A 23,678-nucleotide genomic window follows, 5' to 3' on the forward strand; every position below is an offset into this window, starting at 1 on the left:
GCAAAATGATTACAAATATAGTAGACTTGCCACAAGTGATTTTAATATAAAGCAGACTACAGGATTCTCTATTAAGTAGTTCAAAGACTTAAAAACCAAAATATCCAATTTCATCATCTCCTCTAAAATGCAGTCCATGGCATATATCCTAAGGATAATGTTAGATTCCTAAATGAGTTTAAAGAAACCTATCACAACTGCTATTAACACCTGTAAGCATCACAGAGGACTAAGAACAGTGCAGTTAATGTTCATTTTTTTCTCCTGCAAAAAGTGCTTGTTTCAAATTCTAGGATTGAGGACTGATCTGTAAAACTATCGGAAGAAAAATTAAATGGGTTAGTGGAATAGATGTGTTTGTTTGTTGAGCACCTACCATATTCAATTTCCTACAGAGTAACTGCTCACTGCTCAGTTTTATCACAAGAATTACTTAGGAGCTTGATTTAAAAAAAAAAAAAGATAAAAATAATCACTCAGACCCCACCCCTGAAGCTGATTCTCAAGAGTCTGGAATGGAGACTTGGAATTTGCATTTTTGACAAATGCCCCAGAAGGTTCTTAGGATTGTTTTTAAAATACATTATTAAGTTTGAAAAACACTGTTCTCAAGACACATTCGCGTCTCTCAATGTTCACATTCAATGAGTTGTCAAGCCCTACTGAGTGCCGAAAAACTGATGCTTTTGAACTGTGGTGCTGGAGAAGACTCTTGCGAGTCCCTTGGACTGCAAGGAGATCCAACCAGTCCATCCTAAAGGAAATCAGTCCTGAATATTCATTGGAAGGACTGATGCTGAAGCTGAAACTCCAATACTTTGGCCACCTGATGCAAAGAACTGACTCATTGGAAAAGACCCTGATGCTGGAAAAGATTGAAGGCAGGAGGAGAAGGGGACAACAGAGGATAAGATGGCATCACTGACTCTCGATGGACATGAGTTTGAACAAGCTCTGGGAGTTGGTGATGGACAGGGAAGCCTGGGATGTTGCAGCCTATGGGGTCACAAAGAGTTGGACAAGACTGAGTGAACTGAATTGATTTTCAGTCTCTCTCATCTGGATGGCAGAGAGGGCAATGGCAACCCACTCCAGTACTCTTGCCTGGAGAATCCCAGGGACGGCAGAGCCTGGTGGGCTGCCATCTATGGGGTCGCACAGAGTCGGACACGACTGAAGTGACTTAGCAGCAGCAGCAGCACCTGGATGGCATAAAGGTGTGAAAGCTGTGTTCAAAGTGTACATAATGGTAACAGTAGCAGCTGATAAAGGAGGAACAAGCAGTCAGCCATACCATTCCACTCTCACAGGTGAAGCAGGATCTCCATTTAATCTGATGTGGGACTTCCGTTAGGTTAATAATATCCCTTTTACAAAATGAGAAGTATTTTGCCCAAAGTCACACAATTCATCAACAGTAGAACTGAAACCTGAGTTTCTATCACAGAACCTTCCACAACGCTACAGAGCTTACCAAACATTTTGCAAATTTTAATGGGCTCCTTAGGCACAGAAAGCAACAGATTTCAGAAGCTTCTCTCGTGGCCCAGTGGTTAAGATTCCACACTCCCAACGGAGGGGTACATGGGTTTTATCCCTGGGAGGGGAACTAAAATCCTGAATGCCTCATGGTGCAACCCAAAGAAAGAAGGGAACAATAGATTTCAAAAGATGAAGAACACGCCCCATTTAAACGCTTGACGTGTGTGGTTGTGAAGAGAAGTGGTCTCACCACAGGGACAGCCTGTCACACAGGCAGCCATGTACAGAGTGGAGAACAAGACAGTGAGGCAACAAGCCCTCAAGCACACTAGGGAAGAAAGAGGAACCCTGGAAGCGGAAGTCTGTCTGTGTCATGGAGTCACTGTGAGAACACAGTATGCAGAAGAACCGTATTTGTACATTGGAACATTCACTAAAAAGCTAGTAACTTAAAACAGGATCAATGAGAGGAGTATTTTGGTTAATACAGTAGTTCTGAACCTTGGCTGCACATGAAGTCACCTGTGTGTGTGTGCGTGCTCAGTCGTGTACGGCTCTTTGCAACCCCATGAACTGCAGCCCGCCAGGCTTCTCTGTCCATGGGATTCTCCAGGCAAGAATACTGGAGTGGGTTGCTACTTCCTTCTCCAAGCCACCTGGGCAACTCTTAATTATCCCAAAGTACTTCAGACCAATAAATCAGAACCTCTAGGGAGAAGGGCGTGGGCATCAGTATTTTTTGCACAAACACTTAAAGGTGAACTCCTAGGGGTCATAAAAGACAGACGACTTGGAAGGCAGAGTTTAAAAGGGAACAAAGGAGAAACACGGTGCTGCACACAGCGCTGTCACTCATCTGACCTATTTCCTGAGGTATGTGTTTTATAACATCTGCTGGAGGCATGATGTTCTGGATATATTATCAGTAATAGATCAAGCTGTCAGTGCCACAGAGTCTTGAATTCCAGTAATAATAAAGGAGCACACGTCACTATGAGTCCCAACAAAAGGCCCTGAGGGTGTGCTGAGAAACAGAATCCCACCGTGGCTTAATCAAACAGCTTATGGCTGAAGCAACCCAGTTTCCAATCTTTTCCCCTGTTTTTTCAGATGTAGATATATCCAAAAAAGGTTTTAAAAGTTTGGGAGGAGACAAGGTAAATTCAGTGTTCACCTGTAAACGAGTGAGTGCAGGTTAAACATCTCCACCCAGGAATTTCCCATTACTAAGGGCAAGTCACCACTACAAGCGCAGACAGTCTTCTGTAACTCCTCCCTCTAGTCCAATCCTGCAAAACTTCATTAAATAAGCTGATGATGGACACCAAGAATTGGGCCTCCAGCCAAACCATCCATATTACATTAAATAAAGGATATCCCCACCCATCTCAAGGTTTGCCAGCAGTTTCTTTAAAAAAAAAAAAAAAGTGGCATTCAACCAAGAGTCCAGTGTTTTTATTCATGATATAGCTGATTAACAAACAATAGAAGAAACTAGATGAGGAAGTGCTCACGGACTGTCTCCTTTGAACAGCGGGTCTCCCCAGGGCTCATTCACAGAACACGTTTTTGAACACCCAGTCGGTGTGAGCCTCTTTGCTCAGGTACCTTGGGAGGACACAATTAAACGCAACGCCATAGAAAGAAAATTTGTACACGGGTATTAATATCTGCCAGGCTCAGCAGGATGGGGGTGCTCCACGAGGAGGAGATGGGAGGACTTGCAGGGATGACGTCTAGGGGTCAGCAAGGAGGCAGCGATGGATCCCACCAGCACATATTTACTCTGGACACTCTCCTACACCAGTTCTGATGATGCTACACAAGCTGTATTCACGAACAACCTGTGGCCCTGGGAAGTCTGGGGGAAGCAGGGACGTTACTAGCGAGAAGACCCTTCTACGAATTCTGGAGGCAACCTCTTTTCAGCTGGTCCCTGAGACTGGCTGCTTCCTGCCTGCAAATATAAACAAACTCATCTTTAGGAGGCAGACAGGCTGCTGGTTCTCACTCTGGTACTGACCTAGCAGAGGAGGAAGTGGGGAGGGAAGAGGTGGTTCATCTTCCTTCAGACCCCAGGTGCGAACAGTCCCCTTCCCCAACACAAATACAAACACAGAGAAGAATGAATGGGAGGTACCTGCTTTACAACTCTGACTGTTATCTGACAAGATTACACTGACTTGACTTCTGTCCAGCAGCATTCTGCCCACCCGCAAAGTGTAAGCAGGAAGAATAAAAAAGAGGAATTTATTAAAATTAGTCCATTTTACTGGAAGGTCCAGTAAGGTAGACAAAAAGCCATAAGCACTCAGGAGCTGGGCAATCTAAATAGTCACAGACAAGAGAAGTTAGCTGTCTAGACCTACGGTCCTCAGGCTTTTCAGTCTATAGACACTTGGAAAAACAAAACTGCCCAGTCCACGTCCACCTAGCAATTGTTTCTCTGACTACAGGCATCCCTCGGTAAACACAGGGAGTGGTTCCAGGAGCCCCTGCGGATACCAAAATCCTAGGATGCTCAAGTCCCTTAAATAAAATGATGCTGTACAACAGATACAGTCAGCCCTCCTTATCAGCAGGTTTTGGATGTGGAAACTTCTCGTAATCCATCTCAAACTCTAGAGGAAACAATGGCCAAGAAAGATCTAGAGAGTCTATGGTGACATATGAAGCCTAGGTCAGAATTTAGATATGAGAGTATGCACAATCCTATACAAGAATGTTTATGGCAGCATTATTTATAATGGCCCCCCAGTGCTTCAGCTGATGAATGTGCGTGTGTTTTAGTCACGCCATCACATCTAACTCCCTGTGACCCCATGGACTAGAATGGATATGCAAAATTTAGTCTGTATGTCTATATCCATACAGTGGAATATGACTTGGTCATTGAAAAGAATGGATCTGATATCAACTGCAACATGAATCGGAGAAGGTGATGGCACCCTACTCCAGTACTCTTGGCTGGAAAATCCCATGGACAGAGGAGCCTGGTAGGTCCATGGGGTCGCAAAGAGTCGGACACAACTGAAAGACTTCACTTTCACTTTTTACTTTCATGCAATGGAGAAGGAAATGGTAACCCACTCCAGAGTTCTTGCCTGTAGAATCCCAGGGATGGGGAAGCCTGGTGGACTGCCGTCTATGGGGTCGCACAGAGTCGGACACGACTGAATTGATTTAGCAGCAGCAGCAGCAACATGGATACACTTGGAAAACATTAAGCTAAGAGAAGGGAACCAGGCACAAAAAGGCAGGGAGGAGGGTGATGGCGAGTAACTGCTAATATGGGAAGGGATTATTTGAGGATGATAAAAATGTTCTAGGGTTAGATAATGGTGATGGTCACACAGTTCTGTCAATACACTAAAACACTGATTTGTATACTTTAAAAGTATAAATTTTATAGTTGTGAGCTTTATCTCAAGTTTTTTGGAAATGTAAATTTTATGGCATGTGAATTATATCCCAATAAAGTTATTTTTTAAAAAAGACAAAGAAAGGCCAAGGGACTACACCAAATAAAAGGAAACTAAAAAGATAAGTGACAAGTAAATATAGCATCTGATGCTCAACTGCATCCTGTACTAGAGGGAGACCGTGCTATGAAAATCTTGCTGGATTGATGGACACAAAGGGAACAGAAATGGACTGAACAGAGGCATGAAGCCCACGCTAGTTTACTGGGCTTGACAGCTCTACTGGGGGTAGAAGAATGTCCTTGTTCTTTGGAGACCCAGGGACGTGCTTGGGGACAGAGGTCCAAGATGTGTGCAAGTTATTTGCAAATGGAAAAATGTATCAAGTGTATATGTAAAGAGAGACAGAGAGTGATAAAACAGAGAGAGCAAACTGTTACCAGTAGATGATGATCTTTTCAGTGTAAAATTATTTCCGAACAAAAAATTTAAAATAATTTAGGCAGCACTAGTGGTGAAAAACCCACCTGCCAATGCAGGAGACACAAGAGACTCGGGTTCAATCCCTGGGTTGGGAAGATCCCCTAGAGGAGGGCATGGCAGCCCACTCCAGCATTCTTGCCTGGAGAATCCAAGGACAGGTGAGCCTGGTGGGCTGTAGTCCACAGGGTTGCAAAGGGTCGGACATGACTGAAGCAACTGAGCATGCACGCATACTGTAAAATCCAAAACTTCTACTTTCAATAAATTATCCTATATAAATATACTTGCTCAAGTACATTTTATGTGAAATACTGTTCATTGAAATGTGTTTGTGATTACAAAAAGTCAGAAACAATCTCAATGTCAATGAGTGATAGACAGGCTGAATATATTATATTTCACAGGGCTCTAAAAAAGAAAAATGTCTATCTATAGGCACTGATATAGAATAGTTTCCAACAGTGTATTCTTTTCTGAAGAGAAAAAAAACCAGGGATACAGGAAGAATAGATTTATCCCTAGCAACAAAAGCAACAAAAAAAAAACTCAAGAAGCCTAGGAATGTCTTGATTTAGTTAGGAAAGAATTTAAGCCTGTTCTCTATATTTATTTATGGAGCTCTCTCTATTTATTTGTATCTGTAGATACACATAATTTTCTATCTTACAACACTGATAATATGAACTTTACAATGCAAAAAAAAACCTAATACAATCTTGGATGCCATTCACTCCTATGGTTAACTCAAAATATTTCTTTTCATAAACTTTTTAAGTTCAAATATAACATATTTTCATAAAGCATAAAAATCATGAATGTACAAAGACCTTTTAAAAAGTTAGCATACTCTTGGAACTACCATCCTGATCAAGTAGAAAACTCTAGAAGTTGGCCTCATATCCCATCTGATCAACTAATCTCCCATCCTAAAGGTAACCACTATCCTGACCCCTATCAATACATTAGTTTTGCTTGTTTTTGAACTCTTTTGTGTCTGAACTCTTTTCTTCAACATTGTATTTGAGCCCTTGGTGTTGTCAATAGCAATAGCTTTTCCTATTTTATGTTATTTCATTGAGTATACAACAATGTATTTCTCCATTCTTATACTGATGGACTATTTGGGTCATGTCCAGTTTGGAATAATTATGAATTACGCTATGAACATCCTTGTACATGGCTTTTGGTGAACATAAGCACATGTTTGTTGGGTATACAACTAAGACTGGATTTGTTGGGTCAGAGGCACAGTGCAAGTTTCAGCTGTAACACAGTACCACCAATTTTCAAAACAGTTGTACTAATTCATGATTTCCACCATCAGTGTTTGAGAGTTCTTGCTCCATATCTTTGCTGACACTTAATATTTTCAAGCTTTTTGTTGCTATATATTTTTTTTATTTATTTTTAATTGAAGGATAATTGCTTTACAATACTGTGTTGGTTATTTGTTTTTAAATTTTAGCTATTTTGGTCACTATGTAGTGGTAACTATAGTTTTATTCAGCATTCTTTGGTGACTATCGTGTTGAACACCTTGAGAACCTTTTGATTTGACCTCCTGTATTTAGATCTACAATTCAGTTGGAGTTTTTCTGTGTGTATGATATGAGGTAGGGGTTAAAATCAGTTGTTTTTAATATGGATAAACAGTTTAGGATCATTTATTGAAAAGACTTTTCTCTCATATACAGTTATGACGCTGTATAACGTCATCTTAATCATAAATTGCGTCTATGTGCATGTATATGTATACACACATACACACACACATTACTTACAAGAGCGTCCCTGGTGGTTCAGATGGTAAAGAATCTGCCTGCAATGCAAGAGACCCAGAGTTCAATCCCTGGGTTGGGAAGATCCCCTGGAGGAGGAAAAGGCAACGCAATCCAGTATTTTTGCCTAGAGAATTCCATGGATAGAGGAGCCTGGGGGGCTAACAGTACATTGGGTTGCAAAGAGTTGGACATGACTGAGCAACTATCACTTTCAGTTTCACAAATGCACACACATACTTTTATATACGTGTAAAAAAACAACAAAAAGAAAACCACGTGGATCTGCTTCTGGTTTCTCCTCTATTCCACTGATCCATTTGTTTATTCTACACGGCATAGTGAAGTGAAGTCGCTCAGTCGTGTCCGGCTCTTTGAGACCCCATGCACTGCAGGTACTACTAAGCTCCTCCGTCCACGGGATTTTCCAGGCAAGACTACTGGAGTGGGTTGCCACTTCCTTCTCCAGAGGATCTTCCTGACTCAGGGATCGAACCCAGGTCTCCTGCACTGTAGGCAGACGCTTTACCGTCTGAGCCACTATCCAACAGTATAAATTCAGCAGTTTTGTTTATCATCAATATTACTACTTTGACTGTTCCTGACATTTGTGTTTCCATATAAATTTTAGAATCAGCTTATATAATGATTTTAGACATCTTTCATTAGATTTAGTGCTAGGTTTTGATATTTTTTTGCTCTTACTATACATGTCATCTTTCTTAAAATTTCATTTTCTGGTTACTACTGTTACACAGAAATACAGATTTCATAGATTGACCTAGTATCTAAACTTACTTTTTTTAAAATATTACTTCTAATTTACAAAAAGCAAAATTCATGTTTTTTTGGTATATAGTTCTGTGAGTTTTTGACCAGTTGTATAATGTAACCCTCACCACAACCAAGACACAATGCTTTCATTTGCCCAGAAAATCTCCTCATGCCATTCCTTTGTCATCAGCACCTTCTCCCCACCCTAAACCTTGGCCACAACTGACTTGTTCTCCAATGCCTATAGCTTTCCTTTCTAGAATAGGACTTAAATTGAATCATATAGCTTATTACCTTTTGACAGTGGCTTCTCTTACTCAACATGCTGCCTATAAAATTCATGCCTGTTGTTGCATTTATCAATAGTTTGTTTGTAGGAATATACCACCAAGTATATATTTATTCACTAGTTGCAGGATATTTGGGTTCTTTCTAGTTTGGGGTGATTATTCCTAAAGCTGCATAAACATTTATGTACAGGTTTTTGTGTGAACCTAAGTTTTCATTTTTCTTAAGTAAATACCTAGAAGAAGGACTGATGAGTCACATGGTAAGTGTGTGCTTATCTTTATGAGAAACTACTCAACTGCTTTCTGCAATAGCGGACCATTTGTGGTGGAGGTGGTTTAGTCACTAAGTCCTGTCCAACTCTTACGACCCCACAGCCCACCAGGCTCCTCTGTCCATGGGATTTTCCAGGCAAGAATACTGATTTGGGTAGCTATTTCCTTCTCCCAGGGAATTTTCCCTACCCAGGGATTGAACCCAGAACTCCCACATTTCAGGCAGATTCTTTACCCTACTGAGCCACCAGAGAAGCCTACCATTTTATACCCCCACCACCAACACAGCAAAGTTCCATTCACTCTGCATCCTCAACAGAATTTGGCTCATGTTTAGGAAGTCCCTATTCTTGTTTGTTAGGAGTTCTTTTATGATGAAATGGGTTTTAACAAATGGTTTGTCTGAATCGACTAACATAGTCATGATTTTTCTACCTTTTTACAGTTAATGAGATGAATTATATTAACTGATTTAAAGCTATCAAAACATTTTTATACATATATTCCCTATTAGAAAAGTTTACTTAATGATCAAATCATTACTCTAATAATAGATTAGAAGTTACATGGATAAATGAAGTCTGATGATAGTCTAAATGCTACCATCTAGCAAAAACTGTATGATCCCTTCAGTCACACTTCCGAATAAGCCTTTCCCCACCAAATACAAAGCAGATCAGAGAAATGGGAGACCAAATCACAGTCCTAGAGCCACATGCATCACTCTGTTGTTTAGTATGTGGATTCTGAAACATCTAGAAGGAAAAAGAACTTCCGTTACAAAAGATATTGATGCGAACTGACTGCACAGCACGGGGAACTCAGTGCTCTGTGGTGACCTATATGAGAAGGAAATCCAAAAAAGAGGGGATATACGTATACCTGTGGCTGACTCACTTCAGTGCACAGCAGAAACTAACAACACTGTAAAGCAACTACACTCCAAATAAAAAAAAAAAAAAAAGATTTACCATCAAATGCTTTTTTAAATAAATGATATTGATGTGGTAGTAATAGTAACATTTTATACTTTTTTTTTTTTTTTTTTTTTTTAAATTTTATTTTATTTTTAAACTTTACATAACTGTATTAGATTTGCCAAATATCAAAATGACACCAGAAACCAAAGTATATAGAAATAAGTTACATTTCCCATGCAACAGAAATAAATGGATGAATAATGAAAACATGTGATAGTTTTATATATTATAAAATTCATGCAATGCTACTATGTGGAGGAAAAGCCTTACACCCTTTTGAAAATGATGATGTTAATGGATTCTGGCCTACTAATTAAAAACCACGTTAGTTTTGTCTTTTCACTTTACCTGTTTTCTGGTGGTTATGTTTTTTCATAATTAAATGACATGATCAGAGGGATGGTGATGACAAGCCCCTCAGGGCCTCGATAAACTTTTGCTATGAAATCATCATAATGTTACAAAATGCATTTTCAACCCTTGAGCGGACTGTATAATCGGGATTAAGACTAACACCAGCATACCTCCCTGGTGGTCCAGTGCCTAAACTCTGTGCTCCCAGTGCAGAGTCTAGGTTTGATCACTGCTCAGGGAACTGGATCCCACATGTCTCAACTAAGAGCTTGAATGCCGCAACTAAAGACGCCACGTGCCACAAATAAGGGCTTCCCAGATGGCACTGGTGGTAAAGAACCCTGCCAATGCAGCAGACGTAAGAGATATGAGTTCAATCCCTGAGCCGGGAAGATCCCCTGACACTCCAGTATTCCTGCCTGGAGAATCCCATGGACAGAGGAGCCTGGTAGGCTACAGTCCATTGGGTCGGGGAGAGTCAGATACAACTGAAGCAACTTAGCACGCACGCCACAACTAAAACCTAATGCAGCCAAATAAATAAATAATAAACATTAAAAAAAGAAGAAGAAGAAGGACACTGGGTGGCTCTGAACATTTCTGTAGCTTCTCACAACATAGCTCTCTGAAGCTGCCTCAGTCCTTGTGTTACCTCCCCCGCTCACACACCTTTATTTAGTATTTTGGGCAAAAGAAGGGGCTGGTAATATTCCACCAAGACCTGACAACAAACCAGAAGGCAAAGGAGATGCCACAGGTGTTCGAGGACAAAGACACTGCTGGGCTAGATATCCTGGGTTCTACTACAAACACTATCAGCACCTCACTCTTCCCGAGTCACCACGCTTGTTCCTCACCCATTCCTATGTGGTTTACTGAACTCTGCCTGTTTACCTTATCACCATTAGCATTTTAAGTCACAGTGTCTTGTGGCAATAACATAACTCCATATATTAATAACTAAGATCAGCTCCCTGAAGACTGGGTATCTATCAGACAGTATCTATTAGATACAAAATATTTTTAAAATACCAAGTACTTGAAATCTAAAAGTAATCCTAAGCAAGTCATATCAGAGTCTATGGTAATCTTCAACATCAACCACCACAATCAACATTGCCTTTTTTTTTTTTTTTTTTTTTTAACTATTACCAAAGTATCACTGTGAAAACCACAGACAAAGAATAAATGTATCAGTTGGGTAATATTTCTTTAAACCTAGCACTTAACACAGAAATATTGCTAGTTTTACCAAAATGAGAATTCACCAGATTTGGACTAGTTCTGCCTGCTCTATGTGTTCAAAACAACAACAAATACACTGTCCAATGAACTTTGGCTTCTATTTCCTCATGCCTGTGAACAGGCTTAAAAAACAACAACACTGTATGTCTCAGGGCAAAGTCCAAGCCTGAGCACCCTGCCGAATGCCCACAGAAGGACGTGTGCGGCAGCAGGCAATGAACTGACCTGTAGGCCCAGAATCTGGGGGTGACACCACTATAAAGACCCGAAGGAGTGAGATTAAAAGTTAGCCAAGATGCAAAGGGCCTTTGGAGGAGAGCTGCCTACTAGCCATCAAAGATTTCTTCGTCTAGAAGTCAGACGTCAATGAGGTTCCAAGGAGACTGGAGATCTCTACCTAGAGGTCAGTTGGTAAAAGGCAGTACTCTCAAAACTCAGTATTTTAGAGCTGGAAGATGCCTCAGTAATCATCTTGTCCATCCCCTAGTTTTACAGGTAATGAGGAGGAGGATGAAGAGGAAGAGGAGGATGAATCTGAGACCTCAAATCCTCGCTGGGAGTAAAAGCTCTCAATTAAACAAGCTGCACTGGGACTTCCCTGGTGGTTCAGTAGCTAAGACTCCTTGCTCCCAATGCAGAGAGCCGGAGTTCGATCCCTAATCAGGGAACTAGATCACACATGCCACATCCCATGTGCCACAACTAAGAACTGGTGCAGCCAAACAAAACTAAATATTAAAAAAAAAGAACAGACTGCACTAATAATGGTTAGAGACAGGTGAATCTCTCTGCTGTTACCTCTTTCCACTCACTGCATTTCTGCACCCTGCACTAATTACCACTTGGATCTATGAGCAGTTCTACTCTGCTAATTCATATTTTAAAAAGAAAATGGCACCTTACAAGTCAACAATAAAAAATTAAATAACTGACCAAAAAATGGGCAAAGGACTGAGATATTACCCCAAAGATGATACACAAATGGTCAACAAGTAGATAAAAAGATGCCCATCATTACCAATCATCTAAGAAATGCAAATCAAAACCACAATGAGCTATCCCCTCACACCTTTAGAACAGCCATTATTTAAAAAAAAAAACAAACAGAAAATAAGTGCTGGCAAGGATGTGGAGAAAGTACCACCTTTGGGTACTGTTAGTAGGATTATGAAATGGTATAGTGAAAGTCACTCAGTCATGTCCAACTCTTTGTGACCCCGTGGATATACAGTCCATGGAATTCTCCAGACCAGAATACTGGAGTGGGTAGTCTTTCCCTTCTCCAGGGGATCTTCCCAACCCAGGGACTGAACCCAGGTTTCCCACATTGCAGGCCGATTCTTTACCAGCTGAGCCACCAGGGAAGCCCATGAAATGGTATAAATGCTATATAGCACAGTACGGCACTTATTCAAAAAATTAAAAAACGGAACTACCATATGACCCAGGAACTCCACTTCTGGGTATTTATCCAACAGAACTGAAGACAGTCTCCAGGAGGTATTTATACACACGTGTTCCCAGCAGCCTTATTCACAATAGCCAAGAGTAACCCAAATGTCTATCAACAGATGAATAAACAAAACATGATTACACGTACAATGATAATACAATACGATTCAGCTTTAAAAAGGAAGGGGATCCTGTCACACGAGACAACATGGATGGACCCTGATGACAGCACACTAAGCAAAATACGTCACAAAAAGCTAAACGCTTATGACTCCATTCACGTGAGGTTATCCAAGATAGGCAAATGCACGGAAACAGAGCACAGAATGGGGCTCACCGGAGGCTGAGGGAGGGAGAAAGGAGATTTCAAATACTCTACTGTGTACAGTTTCAGATGCTGAAGATGTAAAAAGTTCTAAAGATCTGTTTCACCACAATGTGTATATACAAAACAATATTGAACTATACATCTGAAAATGGTTATGATGATAAATTTTACATTGCCTTTGCTACAATTTTTTAAAAAAGAAAACAACAAAAAAAAGAAAATGGCTCTTTTTCTTTTCAAGAGATCCTGGCAACAACATTGATATAAACTCCTTGATGACGAAGGCCACAGGCTACATATATTTCTTTGCATCTCTTCTAATACCTCATTCTCAGAAGTTGCTCAGTAAGACTTGTTCATGCTAATGACAGAAACATGCCAACGACCACTGGCAAAAAGAATGAATCTTTTGTCCACCAAAAAAGCCTACTGGACTCAGAAGTCAAAGTGCTCATTTCCATACATGAACCAAGGTCATTTGTATAATAAAATACCTCCAATGACTTCACAATAATTTTTACTAAGAACTTGTATACAAATACTACTTCCTGGTAGTGGATACCACACTGATTAACACTTGGTAACTGGAAATCCACCCCACCAGCAAATACTGTATTGCCTTAAATTAACGTCCTGTTAATTACATCCTCTAATGAGATGGCCACTGGCAACATCTAAAGAGCCAGTCACACAGGTCACTTCACTGCCAGAAAAAATTGCTTGAGTTTGTCTTTCAGTTGGGATTGCAGTCAAGAGAAGAAGGGGTTTTCCACTGTACATGATTTTTATTGTTGGTTATAAAGCCAAGAAGCTATAAAATCAAGCTTCCTGAATATTTACATTAACGAGGCTCTTAGTCATCCACAAAATGAAAAATGAAAACAATTGCTTTAATTACATAGTTAAAAGGGTTTCAATGGAAGGAAAGATTTCTGATATTTTGATATTCTAGAGTAATGAAATTAGATGCTGTCTGTCCCTAAAGTTGTTTAAAGCAGCTGTTAAATACATATACATACACCCATTTTATTCTTAAAAATACATTCCAAACTGCAAATGACTTCTGGCCCCTTTAAATGCCAGAGTTAATAATGTTTATCTTCAGGGTCTCCCAATACTAATAAACCACAATAAACAACACTGTGATCCTTCTATAAGACTTCTGTTGGACAGAAGATTAATAATACATTTTTAGGTTAACATTTCAAGAGCCTATTCTATAAGCAGTGTTTAATTGCTCTGCAAGTTTCTAGAGCTGAGAATGTGATTTTCAACTCACTGTATATTCAAATTTATATAATCTTGAAGGAATTCTATAGGAAGAGCCAGACTGTCCCTCTCTCTGAAACACAGTAGAATCTATCTCAAGATGAGACAAAGGTTGTGCCTCGTTCAAGTCAAGTTGCTACCATGAATGAAGGGAATCATTCTCCTTTAGTTGTCCTCTAATTTTATCTAAGGCAAATATGCAGTGCAAACATGATTAACAAATAAGAACAAATGCCCAACAAGCAAAAGGGGGTATTCTACAAGGTTTTAACCACTAGTGCTTAAATTTAGGACATGGTACTGGGGCTATGTTGAGTACAGATTCTGTACATATATGGATATATGCCCTACTAAAATAAAAATGCAATTAGTTTTCCACCCTTGATGGAAATTTGGGGCATAAGTAGTATCACATTACTTAACTGCCCAAAAGCCAAAACCTAATTTTAGCTTTAACCTTCTATACCATCAAGACTGTTATTAGACACAGTGCCCAGCTATCGAGATGACTATAAAACAGCATACACTTTTATATCCTCTAATCCTGTCCACTTTTTTGATTAAAAAAAAAGATATAAAGGTGAAATGATCAAAAGACAGGAACACAAGGAGAGACAAGAATGTCTGAACCACAAGGCACCTCCAAGATCATCTAATACGATATTATTTCACAGCCGAGGAAGCTAAGACCTAACTATCTCTAAATTAGCTCCACAACGAACTGGGATTCCAGTCTCTGTAGCCTTCCACTAGAATAAGAAAAGGGAATCTGTGAGCAAGAAGGAAACACACACAGAATAGTCTCTGGACTCCAGGAAAGTTGCTGTAGCAGGCTGCTGGCTACTCTCGGTGCTTTCTTTTCTGCTTATCTGAGGCAGACACACAGCCAATCATCCAAGAGACATCTCCTCGCCTCAGACTTGCTGCGAGTCCCGGTTCCTCCTGGACAGCGAGCAGCGTATCTCAGCCTAGGAAACGATACCCGATGTGCGTTACACCACCCCCGGTACCCACTCCTGTTGGACAGACACGGACAACAATTCACGCAAACGAGACACCACAGATAAAGGGAATGGAAGCTTCTGGGAAAGATTTTGTTCTCCGTCAGGCAAGCACTAGAGTAGGAACTGCTGGCTCTTGTCTACCTCCTCCTTACCTCGGAAAGACAAGTGATGCCGACAACTGAGGCAGCCATTTTGTGACGTGATGTAAGTCAACGCGCAAAAGATGCTGACCACCTGGCCGAGGGCACTGCGAGCAGCTGAATTGCCTGAGAACACCTACCTCTGAAATTCCCTGAACTTTTCTGAACCACACAGTAATAAATGGCTTACGGTTTAAGCCTCTTCTATGGCTTTCTATTAACTACCGCTGAAAGCAGTACTGAATTAAAAAAAAAAAAAAAAAAAAAAAACTTTTTTCTGGGTAGTTCCCTGGTGTTCCAGTGGTTAGGATGAGCACTTTCACTGCCAGGGGCCCTGGGTTTGATTCCCAGTCAGGCAACAAAGATCCAACAAGCAGCATGGCACAGCCAAAATTAAAAAAAAAAAAAGATTAAACAAAATCTTTTGTGCCCTGTTGTAATTTTCCTGCCACATCACTCCCATTAAAAGTGTGTATTCTGCTCATATACATGCCCCTAAAAAAAGACAGTATTATAATTCTCTGGCATAATTAACAGCATGCATGCATACTAAGTCACTTCAGACATGTCCAACTCCTTGCAACCCTATGAGTTGCCCGCCAGGCTCTTCTGTCCATGGGATTCTCCAGGCAAGAATACTGGAGTGGGTTGCCAGTGGTCTCTCCAGGGGATCTTCCTGACCCAGGGATTGAACTCACATCTCATTTTGTCTCCTGCATTGGCAAAAGGGTTCTTTACCACTAGCACCACCTGAGAAGCCACACATAATTAACAGAGACCAGTTCAATTACTTTATAGTTACAGCACATCTCAACAATGACCCTATTAAAATAAACGTCATCAGTAGACAAAATGTAAGGGAAAGAAACATGACTTTGAATCATATTTTTTCTTGATTATGACTTTGATCCTTCTTTGTGCCATCTCAAATCCTTTTTGGAAATGAGTATCCCATAAATAATAAACTAATGAATAAGATCTATCTGAACTAAACTCTTCTGCTCCTTTAATCATAACTGCTGCTTCAGTTGCTTCAGTTGTGTCCAACTCTTTGTGACCCCATGGACTGTAGCCTGCCAGGCTCCTCTGTCCATGGGATTCTCCAGGCAAGAATACTGGTGTGGGTTGCCATGCCTTCCTCCAGTGAATCTTCCCAACCCAGCGATCGAACCCAGGTCTCCTGCATCACAGACAGATTCTTTACCACTGCTGCTGCTGCTGCTAAGTCGCTTCAGTTGTGTCTGACTCTGTGCGACCCCATAGATGGCAGCCCACCAGGCTCCTCCGTCCCTGGGATTCTCCAGGCAAGAACACTGGAGTGGGTTGCCATTTCCTTCTCCAATGCATGAAAGTGAAAAAGTGAAGTCGCTCAGTCGTGTCCAACTCTTCACGACCCCATGGACTGCAGCCTACCAGGCTCCTCCGTCCATGGGATTTTCCAGGCAAGAGTACTGGAGTAGGGTGCATTGCCTTCTCCACCACTGAGCCACCAGGAAAGCCCTTAATAATAACTGTTAGTAAAAGATTAAATATTAAAATTTCATTCTTGAATTTACAGCCCCCAAAGTGGCTGAGTCAATATTTTCACATACGGATGCTTATAACAGAAGCCTGGAGACTTACCAGCACTACACCAAATTCATGGCATTGCTCTTTTCTCCTTTAGAGGTTACAATAATAGACTTTGAATACTGATAAGACATTAAAAGTCAGACTACCCAGTACAGCTATTTCAATAGTTATTTTAACTGTATTTTGATAGAACTCTGTAAAATATATGTTTACCTCCATGACCCCAGGTGCACCCACCTCTGTACTTTCCTAGGTCCCATTTTTCCATATTCACCCCACAATATTCCTCTGGCTCCCAACACTCATCTGCACTCTGCCCACAGCCAGTTCTGTTCTGCCTATACCAGCTCTGTGATCACTAACATCTACTCCACTCACAGCCTCCCTGGTTGAAAGAAACAGACAACAGCCACAAACATCTCTTCTCTCAAGTGTGCCACCCTCTCTCCCTTGTCATTCAAGGAATAAAATGGCTGAGTACCTTGAGTTTGAGCACAGATAAAAATGAGTATGAATATACAGATTCATATGAATGATATATGTGGGCTCAGTGCTTTCGTAACTTAAAAAAAAAAAAAAAACAGAACCAATGCTCTTTTTTTTTTTGGGAGGGGGTAAGCTATAAAGCACTTTTGGGCTTCCCAGGTGGCTGAGTAATAAAGAATCTGCCTGCCAATGCAGGAGACACAGGAGATGCTGGTTCGATCCCTGGGTCGGGAGATTCCTGGAGGAGAAAATGGCAACATATTCCAGTATTCTTGCCTGGACAATCCCATGGACAGAGGAGTCCGACAGGCTACAGTCCATAAAACTGCAAAGAGTCAGACACAATTGAGCACACACACAAAAGCACTTTTATCGACTCCTCCTTTGTGTCTACCCTTTACCCACCACTCTCCGAGGTTACTTAATCTTCTGCCCTTGTGGTTTCAGGACCACATGGCTCATCCCACACAATAGCATATTTCCTTCTTCCCAACAAGTTAATCAGCTAAGATGGAAACATTATTTTATTGCTACAGATTGTCTATGTTAGACTACTCTAAAAATATGTTAGAACAAGGCACCAGTTTATATCAGCAATTTCAAATTCTCATGATTTATCCTGAAACTATGATGCTGGTATTTCCTCTGATGGCACAAAAGCAAAGAAGGGCAAAACTGCTGGTACTTTAGCATCAATATGGCAAGGATCCAAACTGTACTAGCAGGAATTACATTCTTCACTGTCTGTCAATCACTTTTTTAAATACTGATTTTATATTATTTATTTGGCTGCACCAGGGTCTTAGTTTTGGCATGCAGGAATGGCATATGCGATCTAGTTCTCTGACCTGGGATCAAACTTAGGCTCCCTGAATTGGGAGCACAGAATCTGAGCCACTGGACCACCAGCAAAGTCCCTATCAATCTTTTTTTTTTTTTAATAATTTATTTTTTATTGAAGGATAATTGCTTTACAGAATTTTGTTGTTTTCTGTCAAACCTCAACATGAATCAGCCATAGGTATACATATATCCTCGCCTTTTGAACCTCCCTCCCATCTCCTTCCCCATCCCACACGTCTACGTTGATACAGAGCCCCTGTTTGAGTTTCCTTAGCCATATGGCAAATTCCCATTGGCTATTTTACAAATGGTAATATACATTTCCATGTTACTCTTTCTCCTATCAATCATTTTTAAAAAGCCAGTTTCACTTAACAATGTCCTTGATAAAATAGTAAAAGTTATTAATTATTAAATCTCACTCTTGAGAACTTGATCTTTTTAATAATCTGTGTGATGAAATGGGAGCATTTCATCGTATCTAATATGTACAAAAAGCATTTCTACATACCTAATACAATGGCCATCTTAAGGAAAAGCATTTATGCAATTGAGTTGTCAGCTGAACTATACACTTTTCCACAGAATACATTTCTGCTGAAAGAATGGCTGGGAGACAACTTATTATTATATATAGCTACTCAGACTTAGGTACTTGGCAGACATTTTCTCTAAAGTAGATACAGTGAGCCTGACGCTTCAAGGAAAAAACTGACAATACCTGTTGTGATGATAAAATTTGAGTTTTCAAGAAAAAATAAGAATTTTGGAAAACTTGAACTGGATACCAAAATCTTGACTGCACCTCAATTCTAAAGACTTTTTGGATGAGATTAATGGTTGCATTAATGAATGTGATTTGATGAATATTGTGTAACCAGATGTGTCAACATTTGAAAGATCTGTAGAACTCAACGATTATTTCTTAAATGACCAATGTACAATGTTATAAAATCACAAGCTGGTCAAAGATCTGTCCAAAGTGCAAGATGGACCAGTAGATTTTTCTGTTACGGAGTAGCACAAAAAATTCATTGACGATGTTCAGATTCAACACAACTAACTCTTAAGAACATCTTTCTAAAAAAAAAAAGAGGTAAAGGGAGAAAAAAAAGAATCTACCATTTGCTGAGTCTTGAAATATTAAAGAATATACACAATTACATGAAAAATACACTAAAATACCCCACCTTTTCTCTACTATGAATCTGTGTATAAACAGGGTTTCTTCATATATTTCAAACAAAGCAACATATCACAACAGGCTGAATGCAAAAGCAGTTATGAAATTCCAGTGGTCTTCTATAAAGCAAAACATAAAACCATCTCACACTTATCACTGTATTTTTGTTTTGGAATACTTTTTTCATTAAAATATGTTATTCATGTTAACCTTTCAAGAGTTCATCATTTTTAAGTGAATAAGTATTTTAAAACATTTCAGACTTTTAATTTCTAATATGTTAAATATTGATATAGTCCACATAAACAAAAGATCTTTGGGGCATCAATAATGCAAAAGTGTCCCAACACGAAAATGTTAGAAAACCTTTGGTTTTCAACACCACAAAAAAAGAGTGCTTATATGCGTGTGTATATAAGAGAATAGGCACCTGAGAATGAGTCAGAAGGTCTTTGCTCCAGGTCCACTCGCTTTGGGATTTGGATAAATTAATCTAAGGTCTTAGTTTCTTCATCTGTGAAATGGGTTATTCATGTCTTGTTCTGAGGATAAAAGACAAAATATGTCAAAACAGTTGATACAGTACAGGTATACTGTTATTGTTACAAGATCTCAAAGTTAAGAGTTTTAACCTTGTGACTATATTTCTAAAAAATTCTCTATTCTTAAATTTTTTTGCTAAATGCAGAACTCACAGAAAATGCAAAGTGGAGATTTTTTGATTAGTCAATTAGCTCAAATGTCTAACCACATAACTTGACTGATTTAAATTTAGTATTTGACAGTTATAATTGGTAATGTGTATATTCTAATTATTACAGATATTTCCAAATACACATAGAAGTACAGAAAATTGTAACAAACGCCCATGTACTCTTAAAAATTACCAAAAAATTGCTAATATTATTTCATTCCTATGTGTGTGTATGCCTATTCTGATGTTTTTAAAAACAAGTATTAAGCATCATTTCATTTTGTCTATAAATACTCCCATATGTATCTTTTTAACAGATGAGAATTTAACATAGCCCCAATACCATTAACACAGAAATGAACTTTATAGTTCTTAAATATCACCTAAAACATGCGATGCTAAGTCGCTTCAGTCATGTCTGACTCTTGGCGACCCCATGGACGGTAGCTCACCAGGCTCCTCTGTCCATGGGATTCTCCAGGCAAGAATACTGGAGAGGGTTGCCATGCCCCCTTCAACATAAAACATACTCCATGTTCTAATTTCCCGATTGTCTCCCAAAAAGAGAGTCTTCATTAGTTTTTAGTTGTTCTGTAGGATCAAAATATTCTCAACAATTCAGTTACAAGTAATACAAGATTTTCAGCTAAAGATAAGAAGGAAGTAGAAATAACACAATGCTCCATATACATGCACGGTTTACAAAATCAAGTCAAGAACTATTCTTCAGGGAAATGTGCTTCTTCTCCAACAAAACAACAGACAAAAATGACAAGAGACACCCACCACAAAAAAGGCCAAACTGGGGATACCTCAGTACTCTGAGAAGTAACCAGAAGGGGACACACTCAGCTGATCAGGAAGGGCAGGAACTGTAGGAAGCCACCACCTGCCCTTTCGGAAAAGGTGGGGTCGGGCCAGCCCCATGGTCAGGCAGGCTGGAGGTAAGGTCAGGGCCTGGGTTCCAGAGTGACAGTACCACTCAAACAGGCCCAGTAACCAAAAGGCTGGATGGCAACCACCTGCGGGTTTCAACTTAGAGCTCAAAAATCAGGGCTCCGGGACTTCCCCCGTGATCCAGTGGTTTTAATACTCTGTGCTCCCAACACTGGGGGCCCAGGTTCGATCCATGGTCAGGGAACTAAGATCCCCCGTGTCACATGGCACATCCAAAATAAATTAATTAAACACAAAAAGATAATTGTAAAAAAAAAAAAAACAGTGCTCTAAGCTAGAAATACAATGCAAATATCATCAAAATAAACTACCTGTGACAATTCAATTTATTCAGCAAACATTTGTCAAAAAAGTCAATTCTACTAGGCACATCTTAGGATATGAGCTGTAGTATTTTTGTGTATAATTATTCAGTGAAATAATAAGCAACATATACTTCTCTACATATTACTTTCCCCATTAATTTTAAGGGGAAGAATGGACAAATTTAATATTAATACCTTGCCACATACATAACAATTTATACTGTAATTTATAGTGCAAAACCTGCAATTTGGCCCACCCCTCACCCAGACATTAAAACACAGGAATTCTACTGTCCTTCCCAAATACTTTTCAAGATTACACATCACATTAGCTTTTATCATATACATCACAGACTCGGAGCACTTACATCTACAATTCTTTTCTAAATGGAGTATTTAGTTGAAGATCGACATGTATACACTGCTATATTTTAAATGGATAATCAACAGTGACCTAGTGTAGAGCACAGGGAACTCTGCTCAGTGTTACGTGGCAGCCTGGATGGGAGGGGAGTTTGGGGGAGAATGGATACATGTATATGTATGGCTGAGTCCCTTTGCTGTTCACCTGAGACTACCACAACATTGTTAATTGGCCATACTCCAACATAAAAGAGAAAGTGAAAGAAAATAAAAATAAATGGAGTATTCAGAAGGAAATCAAGGAAAGGCTAAAGAATCTCCCACCTCCTCTGAAAATCGTTTTCTTTTCCATAGGCTTATCCCAAGTGTGTCAGAAAGAACTGCAGATGAAAACTGGTCAGATGCATATAGAAAATTTTAAGAGATGTGATTCCATAGGCACATAAATCCTTTTTAGGATCCTTTACCTCAATTCCACCTATAAGGTTTTTTTGTTGTTGTGTTTGTTTGAAGTTTAAAACTACAGAAAAAGTGGAGAAGGAGAGAACACATTTCTTAAAGAATGCTTAAGAAGTACTTCATAAATGTGTTCCAAAACATGCAAGAGTCACTAAGGAATTTTTTAGCTGACGCTATAAAGGACATCTTGTCAATAACAACAAAACCTGGCAGTCAGACAACTGCAGAGTCCAGCCTTCCCATTTCAAAACTGACACTTTTGTATCAGGCCTACTATCTGCACAAGTTTAAGATAATATTTCCAGTGAGACCACTAAGGCCCCTACCAACCTGTAAGGAGAATGATTAAGTACACAGAGCACAACGAACGAAGCCCAAACGTACCATGCAGACGAGACCTGGAGGGAATGTCACCCTTGACCTCATTTTCTGGTAACTACGCTGAAGAGCCGACTTATGCTTTCTGTCCACCTTCAGTTTTGTGTGCTCTTATACAAGGTGTCATCAAAACAAACTGTCCTGGGAGTTTAGCTTCCCTTTATAGCACTGTTGTGATTACTGTTCCTAATGGAGAATATATCTAAGTATACAGCTCAATACATCACAACTCTAAGTAAACTGGAAAGAATGACATTAACCTCACTGCAAAAACATGAGGTTCTTAGCAGACAACAGCAGCAGAATTGCATAAAAATTGTTAACGAGGAGTTGAAAACGCAAAGCCTGCATGCTTCAATCTACAAAATATTAAGTAGGTTTCTTTTTAAAAATTGGTTAAAGACGGAGTCAATGACTGTGTAGATGTCTATTCAAATTGGTTCGGGCTGCAGATAAATATTAAAAAGTTAAATCATTAACATTTCACCAGGCATATCACAGGCAAAACAGGTCATTCACAGAATAAGTAGGGCTGTAACTAGCACTCTGTAATTTCCTTGTCTCTGATCATTCCTATTTTCACAAGACATCACTCTCTGACATCAGATTTTCCATGAAGTGTTTACTTGTTTATTGCTTCTCCCACTAGAATGTAAATTCCATAAGGGCAAAAACCTTATCTTACTTTCCACTCTTTGCCGGGTTCAGAGAACAGTGCCAAGCACACAGGAGAGGTTCCAAACAGATCTGCTGAATGAAGGGATAGCTGAATGGCCATCCCCTGCCCCTCCCCTTCCTTTACTCCATACACAGGTTAACCATCCTTTGAGGTCAGGGTCAAATTCTACCTCCTCTATGAAAAAGATCTCCCATTCCTCCAATCTCCTTCTCCTTCATACCATGAATGCCACCCTTGTCTGCTGTCTGATAACTGTTTATCTTTGCATATGTATATAGCTCCCTTAAAATTCTCATAATCCTCATTAAGGGCATGGACTCGTGCCCCTAAGTTTCGGTATCCACCTCAGGACCTATACATAGTTACCACTAATAAATGCTCTGCTTGACTGACTCATACCTATAATTAATCCAGAAATCAACTGAGTTAATGGTTTCACCTTTTTATAACCTAACTCTCCCTTTCCAATAACTCAACTGTATTTT

General features: G+C 39.7%; 1 protein-coding gene across 2 annotated transcripts in view; it reads right to left on the reverse strand.

Moving 5' to 3' along the window:
* DUSP16 (dual specificity phosphatase 16) overlaps window positions 1-23,678 on the reverse strand; it is a 93,025-nt gene that overhangs the window by 65,661 nt on the left and 3,686 nt on the right. For both annotated transcript variants that reach the window (XM_055570427.1, XM_055570428.1), the window contains exon 2: window positions 19,789-19,900. The gene's annotated coding sequence lies outside the window, so the exon portion shown is untranslated. The remainder of the gene's footprint in view (window positions 1-19,788; window positions 19,901-23,678) is intronic.

This window comes from Bubalus kerabau, chromosome 1 (genome assembly GCF_029407905.1).
Source record: "Bubalus kerabau isolate K-KA32 ecotype Philippines breed swamp buffalo chromosome 1, PCC_UOA_SB_1v2, whole genome shotgun sequence".
Classification (NCBI taxonomy): Eukaryota; Metazoa; Chordata; class Mammalia; order Artiodactyla; family Bovidae; genus Bubalus; species Bubalus kerabau.